General features: G+C 50.3%; 1 long non-coding RNA gene across 3 annotated transcripts; it reads right to left on the minus strand.

The window, feature by feature from the left end:
* Positions 1-7,742: 7,742 nt before the first annotated feature.
* On the minus strand, positions 7,743-22,481 carry LOC134535281 (uncharacterized). 3 transcript variants are annotated; one of them, XR_010075603.1, is made up of 5 exons: positions 22,179-22,481; positions 21,504-21,647; positions 19,740-20,138; positions 19,534-19,664; positions 7,743-8,031 (listed from the first exon to the last, which is right to left on the minus strand). It is a non-coding gene; the product is annotated as an uncharacterized LOC134535281 (long non-coding RNA). The 3 variants fall into 3 exon arrangements; XR_010075599.1 differs by having other exon boundaries at positions 19,534-20,138; positions 22,179-22,479; XR_010075604.1 differs by lacking the exon at positions 19,740-20,138 and having other exon boundaries at positions 7,749-8,031; positions 22,179-22,434.
* Between the last annotated feature and the right edge of the window lie 515 nt (positions 22,482-22,996).

Raw genomic sequence — 22,996 nt, forward strand, 5'->3', positions numbered from 1 at the left:
GGCGGCGTCGTGGCGCCTGGGCGGGGTCAGCGGCTGATAGGGTCAGCGCACTGGACCTGGTGAACGTGGCCGACTGGGCAAACGTGCGCGCCGCCCCGGTTGCCGTCGTGGCAGGCGTGCCGGGGGCGGCGTCGTGGCGCCTGGGCGGGGTCAGCGGCTGATAGGGTCAGCGCACTGGACCTGGTGAACGTGGCCGACTGGGCCAACGTGCGCGCCGCCCGGTTGCCGTCGTGGCAGGCGTGCCGGGGGCGGCGTCGTGGCGCCTCCTAGCTCCGGCAACAGCTCCACCCGGGTGGCGCTCTCGGTGGCCGCAGTTGGTAGGGCCCGAGCACCTGTCCCGGGTCGTCCCACGCCGAACATCCGGGGGTCGGCTCGTCGAGGTGGCCTTGCGGCTGACAGGCTCTGCGCCTCGTTCCCAGGTCGTAGTCGGCCAGGCGAACTGGAGGTCTGTGGGCCCGTCGGGGTCGTTCCGCGGGCTCGCTGGCGAGTTCGCTTGTCCCCAGTCGATGTCCCGGTCCGCGGAGGTCCTCCTTCGGCGGCGGTTGACAGTTCGTGGACTGGTACGGAGTCCGTTCCCGTTCAGGTATGGCAGCTGATGCTGAGGCGGCGATCTCCGGGTCGGTCTCTCCGGGTTGCGTGACGATCGGCGTTGGCCGGTCGTCGTTGCCCGCATCGGATTGACCTATGCTGTGCGACAGCTCGGCGATCTCCACGGCCTCTGCTTCATCGCCCCGTGGGTAGCATTGCGGTGGGGGGCTCTCGTACACCCCGCTTCCCTCCCAGGGTACCACTGCCGTCTCCGGTGCGTTCTCGTGGACCTCTTCTGGTTCGTCTGGCACGTCGTGGGCGGGGTCGCCCCCGGTGTCCCCCGTGGCCGTGCTAAGGGCATAATCGTCGAGGTACGTGGGCGGGCGCCGCCACCGCCGTGGTCGTGGCCTCGCCTCGTCGTCTGACGCGGCCTCTGCGGGTGATGTCCCGGGCGTGTCCGCAAGTTCGTCGCGGGGCCTGTTGGACGTGGTGTTCGTGAACACTAGGGTGCGGTATGGGCGCGGTTCGGGTCGGCTCCTAGCGGGGGTCGCTTCTGGCGAGTTGTCCTCTTCCTGGACGGCGTCGCTCTCCGGCGTACGGCGTCCGTTGTCGTCCGGAGTGGGGGGTCCTGCGTCCCCGTCTGGGTTCCTCTCCCCAGGCAGGGCGGTGAGCCGGATGTCGTCCCTGTGCACCTTTTTCAGGCGCCGTCCCTCCGTGCGGACTAAGTACGTCGTCCTGCCTAGTCGTCGCCGTACCGTGTATGGCCCGCCCCAGCGCGGGGCCAGGCCCGCGCAATAGTTGCGGGGTGCGGCTGAAAGTGGGTGTAGTCGCGCGAACACCTGATCGCCGACCTGCACGGCGGGTGGAGGATGATCTGTGATTGGGGTGATCCGGTTGGCGTACCTCTCCTGCCTACGTCTTGCCTCGTCGTGCAGAGTCACCCGTCGTTGGTCGCGTTCCTCCTCGTCTCGTCGGGGTGTGGAGTGCCGTGTGTGGCCCATTCTCCCGGTAAGGGCAGGTTGTGGCCCTGTATCATTTCGGCCGGTGTGCGGCCGGTTGCGGCGTTGGTGCGGCGTCGTACACAGAAGAGGGCGTCAGCCACGTGCAGGTCCCACTGCGTGTGGTCTGCCCCCAGCCGGATCCGGAGCTGTGCCTTCAGTTCCTGGTTCCGGCGCTCTGTCGGGTTCGCTCTCGGGTGGTAGGCGGGCGTCGTGTGGTGCTCGATCTGGTGTTCGTCGCACCAGCCCTTCCAATGTCGCCCCAGGAACTGACTGGAGTTGTCCGTCAACACCGACTGGGGGTATCCCCAACGGGACAGGAATTCCCTGGTCAGCAGGCTGATGATGGTAGGTGTGCGCACGTTCCCGCATGGATACGCCTCCGTCCACCGCGTGAAGAGGTCCGTCACGACGAGGAGGAAGCGTTTGCCGCGCGGCGTGCGGGGGTAGGGGCCCATTACGTCTAAGGCTATCGTTTGGAAGGCGGTGGTGGGTTCCCTGGGTCGTTGTTGCTCCTCGCCGTCACGCCGCCTCACTTTCCTCGCCTGACAGACCTCGCATTATCGCACGTACGTACGTACGTCGTACGTGACGCGGGGCCAGTGGTAGTGCCGGGTGACTTCTCGTCGTGTCTGATCGGTCCCCGGGTGTCCAGCGAGGTCGTGGTCGTGGAAGAACCGAAGGACCGCTTCTCGGGCTTCCGTTGGGACGTAGGTCCTCCAGTCTTCCTGGTGTCCGGGTGTGTGAGTCTGAATCAGGCCGTCTTGCACGCGCCACGCCTCGTGTCCGGCGGTCGCTTGCTGGCGGCGTCTTGCCGCGTCTATTGACGTTTCCTGTGCTCGACGTACCCGGTCCTGGACGTCGGCCACGGTGTTGGGTGGGTCTTCGTCCCCGTCCGCGTCGGCCGTAATGCGCGCGCATGCCGAGTCGTGCGATGCGTGTCCGTGTGGTGTGTCCGGGGGTAGAATCTCCTCCCAGTCGTCCTCGTCCGTCAGCTCTGTTCGGTCGTCGGGTTCCCGCGACAGTAAGTCGGGGAGCTGGTTCTCCGTGCCGGGAACGTGCTCGACGTCGAAGTCGAACGACTGGAGGAATAGCGCCCATCGTATGAGTTTGCCTTTCCGCCCCTGCATCGTACGCAGCCAGGTGAGGCAGCTGTTGTCCGTCCTCAGTGTGAAGCACTTCCCCTCCAGGTGGGGCCGGTACTTTTTCATGGCCCAGACTACGGCTAGGCACTCTTGCTCGTTGCTGTGATACCGGCGTTCGGCCGGTCCGAGCTTCGCGCTAGCGTAGTCGATGACCTCGCGGACCCCGTTCGGGTCCGTGTGAAAAAGCACCGCGCCCACACCGAGTGCGCTGGCGTCGGTCTGAAGGTAGAGGCGGCGTCCGGGGTCTACTCGTGTGAGGGTGTGACAGCGAGTGAAGGCGGCTTTTATTTCTTCAAAGGCGCGTTGCGCGGGTTCGCCCCAATGGTACCGTGCCCGTGGTGACAGGAGGTCGGTCAGTGGTGCGATGGTACGGGAGAAGTCGGGGATGTACCCCCTGAGCCAGTTCACCAGGCCGATAAACCGTTGGAGTTGCTTCCTCGTCCGCGGTGGTGCCGCTTCAGCGATCTTGCGCAAGTGAACGGGTTGGGGTCGGTTGCCAGCCGCGCTTACTAGGTGGCCCAGGAATTCGACCTCCTGGGTCCCGATATGACACTTGTGGTGTGCGGCCGTGAGATGGTGTGTGGCCAAGCGTTCTAGGACCAGCGCCAGGTGTCTGGCGTGGTCCTCCCACGTCTCGGAGAAGACGATCACGTCGTCGTGGTACGCGATCGCAAACCGGCCCAGGTACCCCTCCAACACTCGGGTCAACATTCCCTGGAACGTGGCCGGTGCGCACTTTAGCCCAAATGGCATGGCGCGAAATTGAAACTTCCGCCCGTCTAGTATCGTGAACGCGGTTTTCCCCCTGTCTTCCGCCCGTATGGGCACTTGCCAATACCCAGCCTTCAGGTCGAGCGTACTGAAGACTTTCGCGCGGCCGAGTCCGGCTACGGCGGCGTCGACGCTGATTTGAGGTGGGGGTGAGCTAATCGTGATCGCGTTTAGCGGCCGAAAATCGACGCAGAAGCGTAGCGAACCGTCTTTCTTTGGGGCTAATACGACGCAAGCATTGTAATGACTGTTGGACGGCTCGACTACCCCGTCGCGAAGCATGTCCGCCACTTGCTCCCGGATGGCCCTCTGCTCCCGGAACCCGTAGCCTCTCGGGGCCTCGTGTACTGGGTTGTCGTGGGTGGTCGGGATGTGGTGTTCGGTGATGGTGGTGCGCTTCAGTGGGTCGGCTACCGCGAAGACGTCCTGCCTTTCTGCCAACACGCGTTCCACTGCCGCTCGGTACTCGTGGGGGACGTTGTGGCGGAACTGGTCTAAGGTTACTTTCTCCCCCTGACTCTCGGGGGTAGTGCCTATGGCGTACACCGTAAGCCGCTCGCGGGTGCCAATGTAAACTCGTCTGGGTTTCATTTCGATCACCGCATCTTGTCTCGCTAACCATGGTTGGCCTAGTACTATCCCTTCGTGTAAGTCCTCTACCACTAGGGCGGTTACCGTGGTGACGTCGTCCCGAATGCGTACCTCGAGTTCGGCTTGCCCCACTGTCCTTCCCGGTTGCGTGCTGGTTGCTAACCGTAACTCGGCTTGGTGGGGCTGCAGCGCGCCGGGGGGTACCAGGTGGGGGGCCACGAACACGTGGCTCGCGCCCGTGTCTACCAGGGCCGCCGTGGGTTGCCCGTTGACTTCCACTGGTATACGGAGTAGGCTGTCGCGAGGGCGGACTAGCTGGTTTATCTGCGGTGTGGCTGCTTCCGCGGCGGGTGTGGGTTGGCTCGGGTTACTCGGAGGCGCGGGTTTTACCGCCGTGCCCCCGGGTGGGCGTTTCCCGACGTGTTGGTGAAGGGTGGTGTTTGCCGGCGTGGGCAGTCGACATGCCAGTGGAGGGTACCTGCGGGGCAGCCCAACTGGCATCGCGGTAGTGGGGGTTCCTGCTGTGTCGATGACCCATCGGGCCTACCAGGTGGTGGTGCGTCCTCAATGGCTCGTCGCGGGCGGTCGGGTGGGTAGCCCCCTGCTTCCCGGTTCTGGACGCTGGCTATTCTCTGACCCATTGGGCGTCTGGCCAGGTCCCGGTCGGTGTTCGGGGGGTCGTAGTGTCGCAGTCCCCGGATGTTCCGTTCCGTGTCTATGGCTTGTCGGACGTAATCCTCGACTTCCTCTGCGCGGTAACACCGCATGAACGGTTGCAGTTCATTGTGTAGGAGGGTGGTAATGGTTGCGAGCGCGGTGGCTGGCGCGGCGCCGGGTGCTACTCGATTGAACAGTTGCATTTTCTTGGCCAGAAACTGCTCGACGGGTTCGCCGTCGCGTTGGCGTTCGCCATAGAACTGTGTCGTGCATTGGACCAGTGCGTGTTCCGTGTCAAATCGGCGGTTGAATGACGTGGCAAACTCCTCCCAGGGCATGCCGAAGCGTCCCCAGATGTTCCACCATTGGCGGGCGGTCCCCTTCAGCTGTTCGCTCGCTCGCCCCGACCATTCATCGGTCGGTATTCCGGACCGTGCCAGTCTAACCTCGCAGTGTGTTAGGAAGTCTCTGGGTACTTCGTGCCCTATTCCGCTGAACTCGGGTAGTGCTAACTTCCCTGTGTAGCACGGGTTGCGTGTATGCATCCCCGTGTTTGGTCCGGTGATTGCGCTTGGTGGTGGGATGTATTTGGGTGCCAGATTGGTCCGGGCACTCGTGAGGCCCATAGTCGGTAGTATGCCTCCCAGTGTGACGTTAGCTTGTGCCTCCGTCTTAAGCGGTGCCCATGACCACGGTAATTGGGTGTGCGGCTCGCCGGGTAACGTCTCGCTCCAGGGCTTGCCCCAGGTCTGTTCGGTGACGTTGTCCCGGGTGTTCGCGCATTGGCATGTCCTGTACCACGGCAGTGATCCCGTCAATAGGTCTATTTCCCTTGGTAATAGGCAACGCGTGCACACGAGGTCTGTAGGTGGTGCCTGCATGTTGAGCTGTATGTTGTACGTTCAAGTTCGCCGTCTGTGACGGGCTGTTCGTAGTCTGGGCGCGTGTTGTAGCGCGCGGGTTTGAGATCGGCGGCGGGCAGGTGCCCGGACAGCCGCACAAAGAGGAGGCGAAAACGGTCCGCGCGGAGTGGGGGTATCAGGATGGTTGCCCGAAGCGGAGAGCGTGAAGCGGGGTGACGAGGTGGGGGTAGGTGCCCGGACAGCCGCACAAAGAGGAGGCGAAAACGGTCCGCGCGGAGTGGGGGTGGTGACGTCGCTCCGTTGCTCGCCTCGCCGTGATGACGTGCGGGGGTGGGGGTGGTTGGAGTGTCCTTTATCCGCTCGCCTCGTCGCGCCGGTCTGTCTGGCCTTCGACCCTTCCTGTGTCCAAAATGGCCGTTTCGTGTCTCCGCTGTCGCCTGTTGGTGAATTTATCTTGAAAATGTCCAGAAGGGGGAAAAAAAAATTTTTCACGTTATTTTCTGCCCCACGCAGCGGGCGCCAAATGCCGTCGTCCGGGGTCTCGGGCTCGAGTCCCGGTGTGGCTCCTAGTGGGAAAAGGCGGTTCTTGATCTGTGTTGTCCGGGTGGGCGCCAGACTAGCTCGTTTCTAGTCGTGAATTTGGGGTCGTGGATGTATGTGCCCCTGCGTGGCCCACTAGGGCCGGCGGCGGTGTTGCGTGAGATGATTTTAAATAAGAGACGTGGAGTTGAGGTGGCGGTGTCGTACCTTTTATTCAGAGGGTCGTACACAATACAACACTCTACAGAGGTCCCCGGGGGGGTTTTTACTTGTTATTTCGTGGCGCCGTATTGTCTGTGTTCCGCGTTACGTGGCCTCGGATGCTGTTATGTCTCAGACGTCTCACTGGGTACGCAGGTAACGTAATTTCGTAACACAAAGGCGGGACACAAAATACACTGAATTAAGGGGTGCGTGCAGGTTACGTGGCACTCGTTACTCGGGTAACGTAAGTTAGAAATACACAATACGGGATACAAAAATACACTGAATTAAGGGGGTGCGCACAAGTTCCGTGGCACTCGTTACTCGGGTAACGTAAGTTAGAAATACACAATACGGGATACAAAAATACACTGAATTAAGGGGGTGCGCACAAGTTCCGTGGCACTCGTTACTCGGGTAACACAAGTTAGAAATACACAATACGGGGTACAAAAATACACTGAATTAAGGGGGTGCGCGATTGGAGACGGCCAATCCCGTATGCAAATGTCTCGGCGCGGGTGTTGTGCCCACTGTGGTGAAACACGCACCGCAATTAAGTTTGTCCAAGTTCCCTTGCGGGTTTGTGGTCAGCGCCGTGCGCGTGACCTTAAATAAAGTTCTGTACGTTGCGGGAGACGGCCCGTGCCGTATGCTGAAGAGCAGCCCCGTTGACCAAGTGTGGTGCGGGGTGTCCTTAAGTTGATGCGGCCGGATTAGGTCCTGGACCGAAAAAAGGGGCCGGGTACTCACGGAGAGGTTAAGCAATAAAAGGGGTTTGGTTAATTAGTGACTATATTTACCGGACGTTACTTTCGATGTAGACAAAGGATGTTGCCTCTCCGTGGGACGTAGGTCCGCCCCGGCCCGTGAGCTGCGCTGAACTGCCGAACTGGCATGGCGTCCGAGGGAGGCTCGGCCTCTCTCGCGCCAGGCGTGACCTCATTACGCTAGACTCCAAACGGGTGTGTCTGGAAGAGATTTTATTGTCGCTAAAATCCTAATTTAATGTTTTAGGAGGAATGGGTACGGTTCTTCTCTTGTCTACTCAGGTTTCCGCGGCTTTGTCTTTAATTGCTGTTCGGGTCGCCTGACTCGGGTGGGCCATGGCCAGGGGTGTGTTCCGTTAGCGGGAGCGTATACTGGCGGGTGCAGGTCGGGCTCTGGGGTGGTCGTCGGCCAGACGACGTCAAAATTGTGGTAAAGAATTGACAGTAATTTCTATACCACTTATATGCATTATTTATTTGTGGCCCTGGATGGGGACTGGCTTTTTGTTTTCCAAGTAAGTTCACTGAAAAATGAAGAGACACAACAAAATAAAATGTTTCACATACACCTATACGAATCCAGAAATGAAATTTATTATTAATTTTATAATATGTGTAATATAAAGTTAATACATAAAGTTCCAGTAATCAACATACTTAATGGGAATGCATAAAAGAAAAAAAAATGATTTAAACCCCAATACTTACAGTTGCCCAGGTGTTTATTACATACAGACCTCAATAAGAACACCCAGGTAAATCATCAAGAGGAACTGCCAGTACTTCACTGTCTCCATCTACTTGCTGTGTCGTAACCTCAAATTCTTCGCTGTCACTGTCTTCACTTGAACTATCCTCGCCGAGGTGGATGATGAGTGGAGGAATGGTGCCGCTGTCTATGTGGACTTCTCTCTCCCAGTCTGCTTGAATTAGCTTCTCCACGTGATCCACACACCTCGCCCATCTAAAAAAATTAATGTATACAGTAAAACCTCTATATAAATGACCTGTTTATAGCAAAAACCACTCTATAACAAAATATGTTTGTTTCTGTCAAAACGGCATAGTAAACAATGCATGGCATGCTCTTTATTACATACAATTTTGAACTCACTCCACAAGAAACTATTTTTAAACACAACAAAACTCATTTAATGTGTTTTCCTCAACTATCAAAGCTATTATTTAATACTTGAAGTAACATGTTTTGTTTTATGTTATCTGAAAAAAAAAAAAAATTTGAGTGGTTTATTCAAGATATAATAAAGCTGTAAATATTTTCTGTTATCAATAAAGGCTTAGAATGCATATGATAAAATATTTATTTCATAACTTTTGTGTTTGTTTTTGGTTAAAATTTGTCCCAGACAAAAACAGTGAGATATAGCGAAAATTTAATTTTTTGAATAGTTTTGATGATTTACTGTATATGTATTTCACTATAATAACATAACTTTTGAAAATACTAATGTGCAAGAACTACATGTGTAAATACCTATTCAAGTTCGCTAGATGAAAATATTCAAAATTCTCTACGTTGAAATTTTATCTGAATATTGAAATCTGCCTACAGCACTGAACCAAATACTGTAGAGGGAGAATACAGGACAGCTCTATACTAATAGCACAGCCGCGCGGGCGAAGAGCGTCAGTGCTGCTACCTAGCGGCTCGGCGTGATAACAGCACCCACGGCCATGCATTCCAAGCCTAAAATGTATTAAATTCAACTCGTCATTGCACCTAGACTAAGGGCGCGGTTACACGGGAGTCTGAACTACTTCAGGTGAACATGTTCAGCTGTTGAGTGCGGTTACACACAGTCTGAACATGTTTCGTTCGAGGCCATTTCCCATTTAACTTAAACAGGTTGGCAAAGTAGTTCAGATCGACATATCTTCTACATTAGCCTCTGATTGGCTGTTTAGAATATAAACAGTCTTTTGCAGAAATTCAAGATGTTAAGTGTTTCTGGCACAAGTTCGAGTAATATTTTATTGAATGCAACAAAAAAATCAACAGATAATTATATATATATATATATATATATATATATATATATATATATATATATTTTAATTGATCCTGACCTTAATTTTCTTAAAACTTAGATAGGTACTTTCGCTCAAAAAATAATAAAAAATAAGTTTAAAAATTTTACTGTGCATGTTGTTTGCATTCCCGATTTGTAAAAAAATATTGAGCAATATGTAAACACATTCCATTTCTGCTGATAATGCTGTATAAACAAGTGAGAAAATCCCGCGTTTTCTGGATACAATTACAAAATAGAGATCAACAACACAGTCATTCGTTGACAGTAGACAATCGGTTTTAGAGCTAAACACACTTTTCAGCAACTACCGTGTAATCGTACACTTTCGCGTTTGTAAACGTGTTTACTTAAACATGTTCACCTGAAGTAGTTCAGGGTCCCGTGTAACCGCGCCCTAATCAAAAGATTCTTTTGAAAAAAAATTGTGTTGACCCTCGTATTCTTTGCGGCCATGCAGATGTAAATTTATTTGCTGAAAAGTTAGTTGCTTTCGATGTGAAAAATAGTTAACAATGAACAGCATATTTTCAAGGAAAATTTAAGTAAAAATTTTCAAAGCATTCTCTTGCTAATCATCGTTCATTTAGGGAATTATCTAATGAATTAATTAAATCATCCAAAATTTTTAGCCACTAAATACTATTGATTTTCTATCGTTCAACGGCCTATTGGTTAAAAGTTTTTTTATAAATATGTGCAATATGAGTACAGTCGTTCATATAGTGTATAATACGTATATAATAATTATATGTACAGTTAACAGAGATTTGAACACGATATTATGAAATTAAATAACATGGACATTATATAATATTGAAAATTAAAGGGAGATGAAAAAATACATAATTTCAGTATGACATAAATATGTAGAAGTACATAGCATTTGACACAATGTAAATAAACAATATAATCCTTAAATTAGAACTTACAATTGCACCATCTTAATAAGCTACCATAAATATTAAATATGTATTAATACCTCGTTACTTTAAAATAATATTTAAATAAATGCATTATTACAATGGTACGTACCAGAGCTAGAACCAGTTTTACAAGATTCACTTTCATTGTAAATGAAAAAGGCAAATAATATACAAGAGACGAATATGCTTGTAAAATTTTATCCAGCTGTACCTAAATAGGTAGCAAGAAGTTTATTTTCCCCGATCATACCTTATTATAACCACTGATATGCTAGATATTCCATACAATTTACATGTGCATAACTTTTGCTTTTTTGTTTTCTTTATTCCGGGTTCTCCCACATTCATCGTAAAAAAAATATTTTAATGTCATAATCAATTGTTTTATAAAAAGTGTAAACGATGCTTTTGCGAGGAAATACAGCATCTGAAAAGGAATTGTGTGAAAATAAGAAGAAAAAAACAAAGCATAAAATCACTATAATATGAACAAAACAAGAAATAAGGCATATTTAGTTAACAATGAAAGCGGGAAGTGGGAAATATTACAACTCACGATAGTATGTTTTTCTAAAATAAATATTTTGACTTGGGGAAAATTTTTACGTTCTTTAAGGCAATAGAATTAAAAAAATATATATATTTAATAATAATTCCTTTCAATTCTGACGGTTACTCTTTGTACTTCAGCGAGTTTAGTTTCAGAAGTTTTCGTATGGCGCGGCCGTGGTCGCGGCAGCTAGGGGTAGTCATCACGCCGGGCCGCGAGAGCGCAGCACCGTCGGTTTCTCGCGAAAACGAGCGAGCTGTCCTGTATTCTCCCTCTACAGTATTTGACTGAACCCACCATAACTTTAAGGTCATTGACACAAGATTAAGCATAACATAAAGTAATATCACAATTACTAATAAATACAAAACTATTTATGGAAATGAAACAATTGCAAATGGACTGCAATTACAAAAAAAAAACCTTGCAAATAAGTCACCACTGATAGATCTAGAAACTACACAGATATGTATGAATCACATGGGAATAAAATTACAAACACAAACACGAACACAAACACATACATGCAACACATTTTCAAAACGACAACTACACAAATTCAAACCACTTATTTTTACCAATTGTTTTAAAACTGTATTACTGGTATATGAATATACACAAAATGATAATCACACTATACACACACTGCCGTCGTCCGCGGTCTCGTGTTCGAGTCCGGGCGCGAGTTCTAGCGGGGTGGCTGGTCTGATTAACGTTTTATGTTCCGGGAGGGCGCCAGGCTAGCTCGGTGTCTAACCATGAGGGTTCGTGGTTCGTTGCCCCAGCGTGGTCCGCTATAACCGTCGGCGGTCTTGTCTGGGAATTTACGTTAAAGAAGAATGCGTGGGATTGCCGTAGTAGCGACGTGCCTTTATTCAAGGGATTGACGTCACACCATACAATTACTGAGCACAGACATGCCCCTGAGGGCTACTTGTCCGTTGCGAGGTGCAGGCCGGTACATGTTCAGTGTTTCGTGGCACTGGTTTCTCGGGTAACAGTATGCAGGCCAAGTACACTTGGTGCAAGAGAGGCGCGCACAGATGACGTGGCGCAAAGTTACATTAACAAAGTACACTTAATGAAAATTAGGCGCAGCACAAATGACGTGGCGCAAAGTTACGTTAACAAGTACACTTAATGAAAATTAGGCGCGCACAAATGACGTGGCGCAAAGTTAGGTTAACAAAGTACACTTAATGAAAATTAGGCGCGCACAAATGACGTGGCGCAAAGTTACATTAACAAGTACACTTAATGAAAATTAGGCGCGCACAAATGATGTGGCACACAGAGTTTGTGGGTGACTGGAGTCGGCCAGTCCCGTAAGCGATTGTTTCTACGCTGGTGCCGTGCCCACTGGGGTGGTACACGCACCGCCACTAAACTTGGCGAAGTTTTCCTTGCGGGTTTGTGGTCAGCGCGAAGGCGCGTGGCCTTAAGAAAAGTTCTGTGGTTTGCGGGAGACGGCCCGTGCCGTATGCTGAAGAGCGACCCTGCGCACCAGGTGTGGTGCGGGACGTCTTTACGTTTACGCGGTCGGATTAGGTCCTGAACCGTAAAAAACGGACCGGGCACGCACGGAGAGGTGAATAGAAAAAGGTTTGGTTTATGCTAAATGACTATATTTACCGGACGTTACTTGCGATGAAGACAATGGTTGTGGTCTCTCCGTGGGACGTAGGTCCGTCCCGGTCCGCGAGTCGAGTAGAACTGCGGAACTGGCATGGCGTCCGGTGGCGCGTCGGCCCCTGCCGCGCCAAGCTTGACCTCATTACGCTAAAAACTAAATGACTGCGTCTGGAAGAGACTTTAAGGTCGCAAAATTCGTAATTAATTGTTTGAGGGGGAATGGGTGTCCACTCGGATTTAGTGTGCTTTATAATAATAATGTCTGGTTTGGCCGTTCGGCTCGGTGGCTCGCTCGACTCGGGTGGGCCACGGCCAGGGGTGCGTTCCGTTAGCGGGAGAGTATACTGGCGGGTGCAGGTCGGGCTTAGGGATGGTCGTCGGTCGGACGACGTCAAACGCCCCCCCCCTCGAGAAGCCCGACCTTGCGCCGCTTATGGTCCCGCCACGTGGTAGCACCCCTAGCTCCGGCAGCCCTGTCCAGTTGCGGTTCGCGGCTCTGCAGCTGATAGGCCCCGCGTTCTGGAGCAGGTGTGCGCGCCCGTGGGTCGGCAGCTGGTAGGGTCGGCGCTCTGTACCTGCTGTGCACGCCACCCCGGCTGCCGCGGTGGTGGACCGGCCGGAGGCGGCGTCGTGGCGCCTGTGGTGGCCAGCGGCTGATATGGTCAGCGCCCTGGATCTGATGTGCTCGCCACCCCGGCTGCTGCTGTGGCAGGCGGGCCGAGGGGCGGCGTCGTGGTGCCTGTGGGGGCGGCGGCTGATAGGGCCAGCGTCCTGGTCCCAGGTTGTCCCACGTCGATTGTACGGGTGCTGGCCTGTTGACGTAGTCCCTCGGCACCTGGTACGGCGTGGATGGGTACAGCCTCCTCTCCCGTTCCGGTGTGCCGGGCGGGTTTGGAGTAGAGGCCTCCTCGTCCTCGTCGTCCAGTTCCGTCACCATGGGGTGGTGTCGGCGTGGTCTTCTGCGGTTGTGCCCTAAGCACCTCCCCGGACTCGTTCTCGGGGGTGACAGTGGTTCCGAGTGTGGCTGCGGTGTCTCGCAGCGAGCGGCGTTGCGGTGGTGGCCAGGGTGCCGGCCGGCAGGGGCGGCGGCGACCAAAGTCCGGCGGTTCTCGGCAGGCGGGCAGTAAGCGCGGGAGGTGCTCGGCACGGCCCGGCTCAGCCTTGCCGACATGCGGGCGTTTCGCGGCCCGTCGTGCCAGACGGTTGACAGGTGTCATCGGCCGAGTGGCGGTCACGTGCGGTGGTGGGGCGGTCGGGCGTCCAGGTGCCGTGGCGTCGACCTGCATTGCGTCAGGCAGATGCAGGGAGCTCAGGCGACCCGGTAGCCGCGGTGATGTCACGGTGTTGTGGCGCGGCGCCTGTGGCGACTTGAGCGCGCGTCGTCTCGGCGGCTGCTGTGGCAGGCTGACCGAGGGGCGGCGTCGTGGCGCCTCTGGCGGCTTGAGCGCGCATCGCCTCGGCTGCTGCTGTGGCAGGCTGACCGAGGGGCGGTGTCGTGGCGCCTGTGGCGGCTTGAGCGCGCGTCGCCTCGGCGGCTGCTGTGGCAGGCCGGCCGAGGGGTGGCGTCGTGGCGCCTGTGGCTGCTTGAGCGCGCGTCGCCTCGGCAGCTGCTGTGGCGGGCTGACCGAGGGGCGGCGTCGTGGCGCCTCTGGCGGCTTGAGCGCGCGTCGCCTCGGCGGCTGCTGTGGCAGGCCGGCCGAGGGGTGGCGTCGTGGCGCCTGTGGCTGCTTGAGCGCGTGTCGCCTCGGCAGCTGCTGTGGCAGGCCGACCGAGGGGCGGCGTCGTGGCGCCTCTGGCGGCTTGAGCGCGCGTCGCCTCGGCGGCTGCTGTGGCAGGCTGACCGAGGGGCGGCGTCGTGGCGCCTGTGGCGGCTTGAGCGCGCGTTGCCTCGGCGGCTGCTGTGGCAGGCCGGCCGAGGGGTGGCGTCGTGGCGCCTGTGGCGGCTTGAGCGCGCGTCGCCTCGGCGGCTGCTGTGGCAGGCCGGCCGAGGGGTAGCGTCGTGGCGCCTGTGGCTGCTTGAGCGCGCGTCGCCTCGGCAGCTGCTGTGGCGGGCTGACCGAGGGGCGGCGTCGTGGCGCCTCTGGCGGCTTGAGCGCGCGTCGCCTCGGCAGCTGCTGTGGCAGACTGTCCGAGGGGCGGCGTCGTGGCGCCTGTGGCGGCTTGAGGGCGCGTCGCCTCGGCAGCTGCCGTGGCAGGCTGTCCGAGGGGCGGCGTCGTGGCGCCTCTGGAGCACAGAGTGCGTGTCGCCTCGGCGGCTGCTGTGGCAGGCTGACCGAGGGGCGGCGTCGTGGCGCCTCTGGCGGCTTGAGTGCGCGTCGCCTCGGCGGCTGCTGTGGCAGGCCGGCCGAGGGGCGGCGTCGTGGCGCCTCTGGAGAACAGAGTGCACGCCGCTTCGGCAGCTGCTGTGGCAGACTGTCCGAGGGGCGGCGTCGTGGCGCCTGTGGCGGCTTGAGGGCGCGTCGCCACGGCAGCTGCTGTGGCAGGCTGTCCGAGGGGCGGCGTCGTGGCGACTGGGCCTCGAAGCCAGGCGGGCACCGCGGGGCGAATCCAGGCGGCGGGGCCTCGCACAGGCGTCTCGGCGTCGTGGCCCTGGGCGTTGCCTTGTCCAGCGTCCCTTTTGAGACCGCGTACTCATGTGGCAGTGAGGACGGCTGCATGACGTTGAAGCTAGGCGGTGGCGACGGTGTGGCGCGACGTGTCGTTGTCGAGTCTGGTGGCGTCCCGGATGAGGCGGGTGTCGGAGACGATGCGGGTTGCGTCGGAATGGTCCTTCGCGGCACGGTGACGGTGGTCAGGTGCGGTGGCGAGGCCATCCCGGCGTCGTGAGTTGTCTCCGACACCAGGCGGGTTCGGGACGTCGTGACAGACTGCGGTGGGACGGTCGGCGTCGTGCGTTGTTCGGTCGGCTTCGGTGGGTCAAGCGTTGTCACAGTCATGTTGAGTGGCGTCTGGTCTGCGAGGGGTGTTGAGGCTGGTGGCTTTGGGCCCGGAGGTGGAGGGAGCGGGATTGGCGGCGAGAGGTTGACGAGCGTCGGCGTCGGGACGGAAGGCGTCCTTGGTGAGGCGTAGTGCGTCGGCGTGAGTGGCGTCAGGTCTACGAGGGACGCCGAGGTTGGTGGCTCCGGAACAGGAGGCGACGGGAGCGGGATTTTTGGCTGCAGGATGACGGTCGTCGGCGTTGGGACGGTTGTACGTGACGGTGCGGATGTCGTCGGGGCGTGCGTTTGTGATATGTCATGCGTCTGCGTGAGTGGCGTCTCGATGTCGTGAATTGTCGCGGCGTATCGTAGGGGAGGAATTATTGGCGTTGCTTCCGGATACTGCACTTGGGTGGCTCGTTCTGCGGTACATCGCGCGCACGTGAACGTGAAGGACTCGCGCCTCAAAGTCCCTTCACGCTCGTTGGTGCAGTCACGATGCCATAGGCTGGCACACTCGTCGCAGTGGTAGCCCCTGCTACTTCCTCCGGGACACGACAGGTTTCCACACATCGTCATCCCGTATGTGCGATACTCTTGACAATAGCCACACTCGTACCCCGCGGCGATCCTGCCGTTTAAGTACCATCTCGGGTAGAGGTGGTAACACCCGCTGCATTCATCTGCATACATCTCTTGTTATCGTGCGTGTTCAGCTGTGTCGATTCGTGTTTTTCACTCGTGGCTCTGTGCGCGCTGTGCAAGTCTGCGCGTGGGGTCGCGCTCGCCGGCTGGGCAGGTGCCCGGACAGCCGCACAAAACAGAGGCCGAGAATGGCCGCGGCGCGGGCGGGGTTGCGGATGGGTTTGCGAGGCGATGGCCGAGAGCGCCCGGACAGCCGCACAAAGCGGACGGGTGGAGGATTGAAGCGGGGGGGGGGGGGGGGAGGGTGTTCGGTCCTTCACGCGAAAGAGAAAGCGGGATGGTGCGGAAGTGGAGAGGGGTTGGGGGTGGCCGCTGGGCTGTGATGTTCGCCTGCGTCGCACGCTCTGCTGGAATGTCAGCGCTGGGGGTGGGGGTTGATGGATCCTTTGTCCGCCGCTCTTGGTCTCTTGCCCTTTTGATCAATTTTCACGTTTTTTTGCTTAAAATTTTGCCACACGCAGGGGCGCCATTTGCCGTCGTCCGCGGTCTTGTGTTCGAGTCCGAGCGCGAGTTCTAGCGGGGTGGCTGGTCTGATTAACGTTTTATGTTCCGGGAGGGCGCCAGGCTAGCTCGGTGTCTAACCATGAGGGTTCGTGGTTCGTTGCCCCAGCGTGGTCCGCTATAACCGTCGGCGGTCTTGTCTGGGAATTTACGTTAAAGAAGAATGCGTGGGATTGCCGTAGTAGCGACGTGCCTTTATTCAAGGGATTGACGTCACACCATACAATTACTGAGCACAGACATGCCCCTGAGGGCTACTTGTCCGTTGCGAGGTGCAGGCCGGTACATGTTCAGTGTTTCGTGGCACTGGTTTCTCGGGTAACAGTATGCAGGCCAAGTACACTTGGTGCAAGAGAGGCGCGCACAGAAGACGTGGCGCAAAGTTACATTAACAAAGTACACTTAATGAAAATTAGGCGCAGCACAAATGACGTGGCGCAAAGTTACGTTAACAAGTACACTTAATGAAAATTAGGCGCGCACAAATTACGTGGCGTTAAGTTAGGTTAACAAAGTACACTTAATGAAAATTAGGCGCGCACAAATGACGTGGCGCAAAGTTACGTTAACAAGTACACTTAATGAAAATTAGGCGCGCACAAATGACGTGGCACACAGAGTTTGTGGGTGACTGGAGTCGGCCAGTCCCGTAAGCGATTGTTTCTACGCTGGTGCCGTGCCCACTGGGGTGGTACACGCACCGCCACTAAACTTGGCGAAGTTTTCCTTGCGGGTTTGTGGTCAGCGCGAAGGCGCGTGGCCTTAAGAAAAGTTCTGTGGTTTGCGGGAGACGGCCCGTGCCGTATGCTGAAGAGCGACCCTGCGCACCAGGTGTGGTGCGGGACGTCTTTACGTTTACGCGGTCGGATTAGGTCCTGAACCGTAAAAAACGGACCGGGCACGCACGGAGAGGTGAATAGAAAAAGGTTTGGTTTATGCTAAATGACTATATTTACCGGACGTTACTTGCGATGAAGACAATGGTTGTGGTCTCTCCGTGGGACGTAGGTCCGTCCCGGTCCGCGAGTCGAGTATAACTGCGGAACTGGCATGGCGTCCGGTGGCGCGTCGGCCCCTGCCGCGCCAAGCTTGACCTCATTACGCTAAAAACTAAATGACTGCGTCTGGAAGAGACTTTAAGGTCGCAAAATTCGTAATTAATTGTTTGAGGGGGAATGGGTGTCCACTCGGATTTAGTGTGCTTTATAATAATAATGTCTGGTTTGGCCGTTCGGCTCGGTGGCTCGCTCGACTCGGGTGGGCCACGGCCAGGGGTGCGTTCCGTTAGCGGGAGAGTATACTGGCGGGTGCAGGTCGGGCTTAGGGATGGTCGTCGGTCGGACGACGTCAACACTAGCACACAAAGTTATCAAAAGGAATGGTAGGACCAGGCTGCTAGGCAACAATACTTACGTATTATGTAAAAATGTATGGTAAGGGTTTTGCTGAAGCTTGAGGAATGTTCTACAGGAAAATAAAACAATTTCTACTTCAAAAGGAATACCCCATTGGTCATGCAACATGAAAATACCTCTCTGGTGTGGAAGCATCAAGAGCCTCTTTCCAGATGGCTGCAACTGCATTATTGTCAAATCTCTTGGCCCGCCCCACGTTACTATTGTAATGGTGTTTACATTGAGCCCAAACTAGTTCGATTGCATTATAGTGGCAGTGATAGGGTGGGAGTCGTAGAATTTCGTGGCCATAGTTACGAGCCAACTCGTCTACCTCATATCTGAAAAGTGTGTTAGAACAAGGCGTATACGTCATTTTTTGCAACTATCTCACTTTTAAAGAAATGCTGTAAAAAAAACGAAATAATATACCGTATTCGGGGCTTGTTTTGTTTAGCTATTCTCAGCAGCTCCACTTTCAACAAATTATTTTCATGTTTTATCTCATTCTTCTCCAGCCACGCGATCAGTGCATCCTTGGTCCAGTTCGTTGTAGGTGTTTTCTCAACCTACGTTATGCCAACATTTAACTAAATACTCAAGTAGCTGATAAGAATTCATGACAGTAGAACCCTGTTACAATTTTACTGCTTATAAAGTTTTCCTGCCTATAATGTATTATTTTTCAAGTCCAATATTTTCCCTATAAGGACAATGTATTTAATTCCTGGATATAATGTTTCACAAATTATGCGTTTCGTGCTTGTAATGTTCACTTCATAAAATTTTAGAAGACGAAAAAAATTAAAAGCCTTTGTCTATACTGTCTATGTATATGTGTATGTTAGCAGTTAACTGCCTGTTGACACCCTTGGAAAACAAATAAATTCATAAATTTTTAGCCATTCTGTGTGTTTTCAAATGTATTCACTTAAATCACATGTTCAAGTGGCAAAAGAACTGGACTTAAGCATTTCCATTGTAAACACTGTCGTGAATTATGACAATTATACAGAAATGAGACAATTTTACAGCAATGAGACAATGTGTAAGTAAAGACAAAGCAGATAGAAGCTGGAAGCACCATGATGTTAAAGAAAAATTGTTTTTGGCTTGCTACAAGCAAATTGGAGCATCAAATATATCTTTATGCAGCTTGTTGAGTCCATTGGCAATAAATCCACACTAAAAAGTACTAAATTGAATTTCCTGCTTATGTTTTTTTTTTCTTGTAGCCCCTTAAAAACAAATTATAACAGGGTTCTACTGTACTTATGCAAAGCAAACATGTGTTTTGGCATATTGTCGTAATGAATTTCTAAATTTAACAAAGCATGTTAGTTTAGTGACTAGAAATTTTTTTGAAAATATTATTTTAATTTATTAAGTAGGGCAACAGAGCATTCATAAAGTGGGTCCTTTTACCAAACAAGTAATTATGTCATTTTCAAATGCTATTTGCAATAAAAAAAATTTATTTGGTATTTCAAACCCTCTACTAAATTAGTTTGCACTATGATGTAATTCAATTACATTATATATATATATATATATATATATATATATATATATATATATATATATCTGTGTGTGTGTGTAATCAATTTCAGCTCAAACATTATAGTTTATAAAAATGTAGTGTAGGCATACTATTAAGATAACAATTATTGCTGGCAAAATGTATTACCTAGTCTCGAATATTCGTACTTATACACAATAATAAATACATGTAAATTTTTCACATTACAATTTGAGCAATAAAAAGACACTGCTTTACCATTGCACATACCTGGGTGCTGTGATATGAAGCATTGTCCATTATGATGACACTGGGTTCCTCAAGATGCACCAACATGTCTTCAAACCACATCAAGAAAGTTTCCCCATTCATCTCGCCATGGTAGTCTGCAGTCTTCTGACCTGAAACAAAAAGTAATCCTGCTCCTGGCACAAAGCCAGTGCGCCCTCCAGCATTAACAACAATAAACCTTTTACCATCTCCAACAGTACGTCTCTTCGCAGATTGTAGACTCTTGTCCTGCCATGACTTTGATACAGTTCCTGAAAAATATATGAAATGGAAATGAAATACTTTGTATTGGACCACAGAACAAATTTTCAAATAAATTAATGCCTTGCCTCTCTGGAAAATCCATGTTTCATCAACAAATATGAAATTGGCACCTCATTCTTTTTCTTCTTTATACTTTCTCAAGAAATCTATTCGCTTCAATACTATGTTTTCATTCTCTATCAAAGCTTTTCGTCCATCAACAGTTGTCCATGAAAATCCCATCTTCTTTAACAATTTATGAAGACTTGATCTTCCACCATAATAATCTATTTGTCTTTCCCTGATTTCTTTCAAAATGGTGTCGACTGTAACATTCAAACCTGTAAATTTATTGCATACATTAACAAAACATGAAATAACAGAGGTACACAAAACTAAGCGAAACCACAACCCCGTAGAAGATAATTTAAGTGCACAATTTACATTTATTAAATAGTTTTAATAAACTTACATTTCAAAAATACTTTTAAATTAATTTAAATTTTGTAGTTTGCTTAGAGGAATTCTACATTGCAGTATTTTTGTCTGCAATGATATGACGATTATATTGCGCGTTTGTATTGAAGTTGTGTAAAACATTAGTATTTCAGCATTCAATTTAGCAATCAATAAGTTACAAGCTCTACACTGTGTTATAGGTAAATGTTTTGTATCGTGTATCCCATGTGATCCCTAGATCTTTATGCATGAACCTGTACATCCTATTGATCGTGTGGTGCATGCTTTTTTTCATTTATTCAGATCAAAGATCCTGAACATAATCAAATATTGTGGTATAGCAAGAATAATTATCATAAGTTTAATAAAACATATATGTTTTCATTATTATTCAACTTTAAATCATAACTCATTACATCATCACAGGTTTTTAGTTTTGGTTTTGTACAGGATTTTTAAACGTAATAAATTAGAAAAGCAAGCATCATCAATCACAGGATCAATATTTGCAGGATCATGCGATCAGGATCAATGTATCGAATCGGATACGCGATACTAAACTTTTACTGTTTTATAACCTTCTGTTACTTCATACACTAACACACAGTTTTTCTGGCTAAGTTGTGTTTTCATATGATACTTCATTACAATGAAGTAGGCCTATTGTTTATAAAATAACAATACCCCTATATTTTCTAAAGGGTTAGGCGGGGCATGACACTATTTTGCAATAGAATATATATTGTACTGGACCCTGCCACACAGTACAATTTAGCCAATTAAGTATCCCAATTTTTTTTTAATAACCATGCTTGCTTAGACCACAACTCACTAATTTGTAACCAATTACTGCTAAAGCGCACAACTGGATATTATTGATACTGGAAATAGTCATTATTTAACCTTCTGATACATCATAAAAGTTGAGGTTATTTAATATGTATACTGTGTATAACGATATAAACATTACTTGTAGTTTTAGAATGTAACAATTTTCTTTCTATCTTTAACCTAACCTTAAAAGGACGTGTACCTATTTCATATGTTGCACAATATTCTATATATCAATACCATATCAATAAAGAAACCTAACAAACCACCCAAAAATGTTAAGTATTTTTAAAGGACAGATGATATCGGGAAAAAAACTGAACCGGTCAATCTGCATATGGATATATGAAATGAATACAATTAAGTAGGGCCTACCCCAGTGATATTGAAACTACTCTTCAGTATCAAATTTTTACCTTCAGCGTACATCCTGTAAATTGCATTCCTGATTGCATTTACTGTGAAATCGTCGACTGTGTCAAGTGACTTTCCTTCCTGTGGCCTTTTTTTTCCTCTTTTTTCCTGGTGTTGAAACTTCTTCAATGTCTTTCTTGTAGTACCTAACCAAAAAAAAAAAAAACATTTGTCATAACACTTTTCCGGGGACCCGTTCACAATACGCAGTTAGGCAGTGTTCCAAATATGGCATTTTGTCACAAATATTTGCTTTGTGGTCACTAAATGGAAACATGACAGACTTTGTCCACGAAATTAATTAAGTGTTTTTTTATTTATTTTGTGATCTCCCAAACAGATGAAAAACTAATTAAATGCAAATTATAAAATCACTCCCTTATGTTATAGTTAAACCTATCATAAAGTTTATAAACATCGTTATAAACAAACGTGTATCACACCCATAAAAATACTTGAAAGTGCCTATATTGTTATTGTTAGGACCTGAGTAGGCCTAATATGATTTTAGGTTAACTTTTCAACAGAGACGCCACATGGCGGTGTTGTCTCACACCAAAAAATATAAATTGGAAATAAAACACAAAAAACCTCGTGAGTTAAAACACAGGCCGACAATACTTAGGACACAGTCGATATTTTTTTTACGTGCATGAAAACGAAAAAAGCCTACTTACTTGAGAACAGTTGACTTTGCGATGTTGAGAAGAAACGCGGTCGTCTGCGTAACGTCACATTTCTTCAAGTCGCCTTTCCTAATTAAAACATATAAGTTCTGAGCGACGTTAATGATGTCCATCTGACGCTGCGAAGAAGTAGCTTTCCCCATCCCGGAACCAATTACCATTACAGCAATCACAAGAACCACACAAAATATCAAAACGATAACAAATTCCATCATTACAATAGTAGATAATAAATAATATAACAAAGTTAAAATACACAATATTAACACAAAATCCTGAAACACAAACTGTACGTTATTTCACGGTCAGTAATATATTAAAACACACTGCAATATGGCGTAATCTGAAAAGACTGCAAACGGCTGAAAGAGAAAACAAACAAGTGACTATTAACATTATTAATGCGCGACCACGGTTTCGGCACGTAATATTTTTTTACCGTTAACATAACGTTTTTATTTCACCAGAGATTTAAAAAAATGTTCAAACTTAACAAATACCCACACAAATTCTTAAATACATGCGGAAAGTCAAAAAATATATATTTTGGCTATGGAACTATTTCGTTCTAATCATTGCCAACACACCACTTCTCTCACTGTTTCATTTACACACATGCGAGATCATTAATATTAATAATATTGTACATAGATAGTTACTTTTTTTGTAAAATTTTATTTAACATCATTATACGGTAATTTAGTGTTAATGCATGTTTAATATGCATATGATGGAAAGTATTTTTGCAAACGAACCAAACATGCTGCATCCTGGTGTGTTTTTTCAAAGGTTCGTTTAAAAAAGTAGGA

The sequence above is a fragment of the Bacillus rossius genome, chromosome 1 (assembly GCF_032445375.1).
Source record: "Bacillus rossius redtenbacheri isolate Brsri chromosome 1, Brsri_v3, whole genome shotgun sequence".
Lineage (NCBI taxonomy): Eukaryota > Metazoa > Arthropoda > Insecta > Phasmatodea > Bacillidae > Bacillus > Bacillus rossius.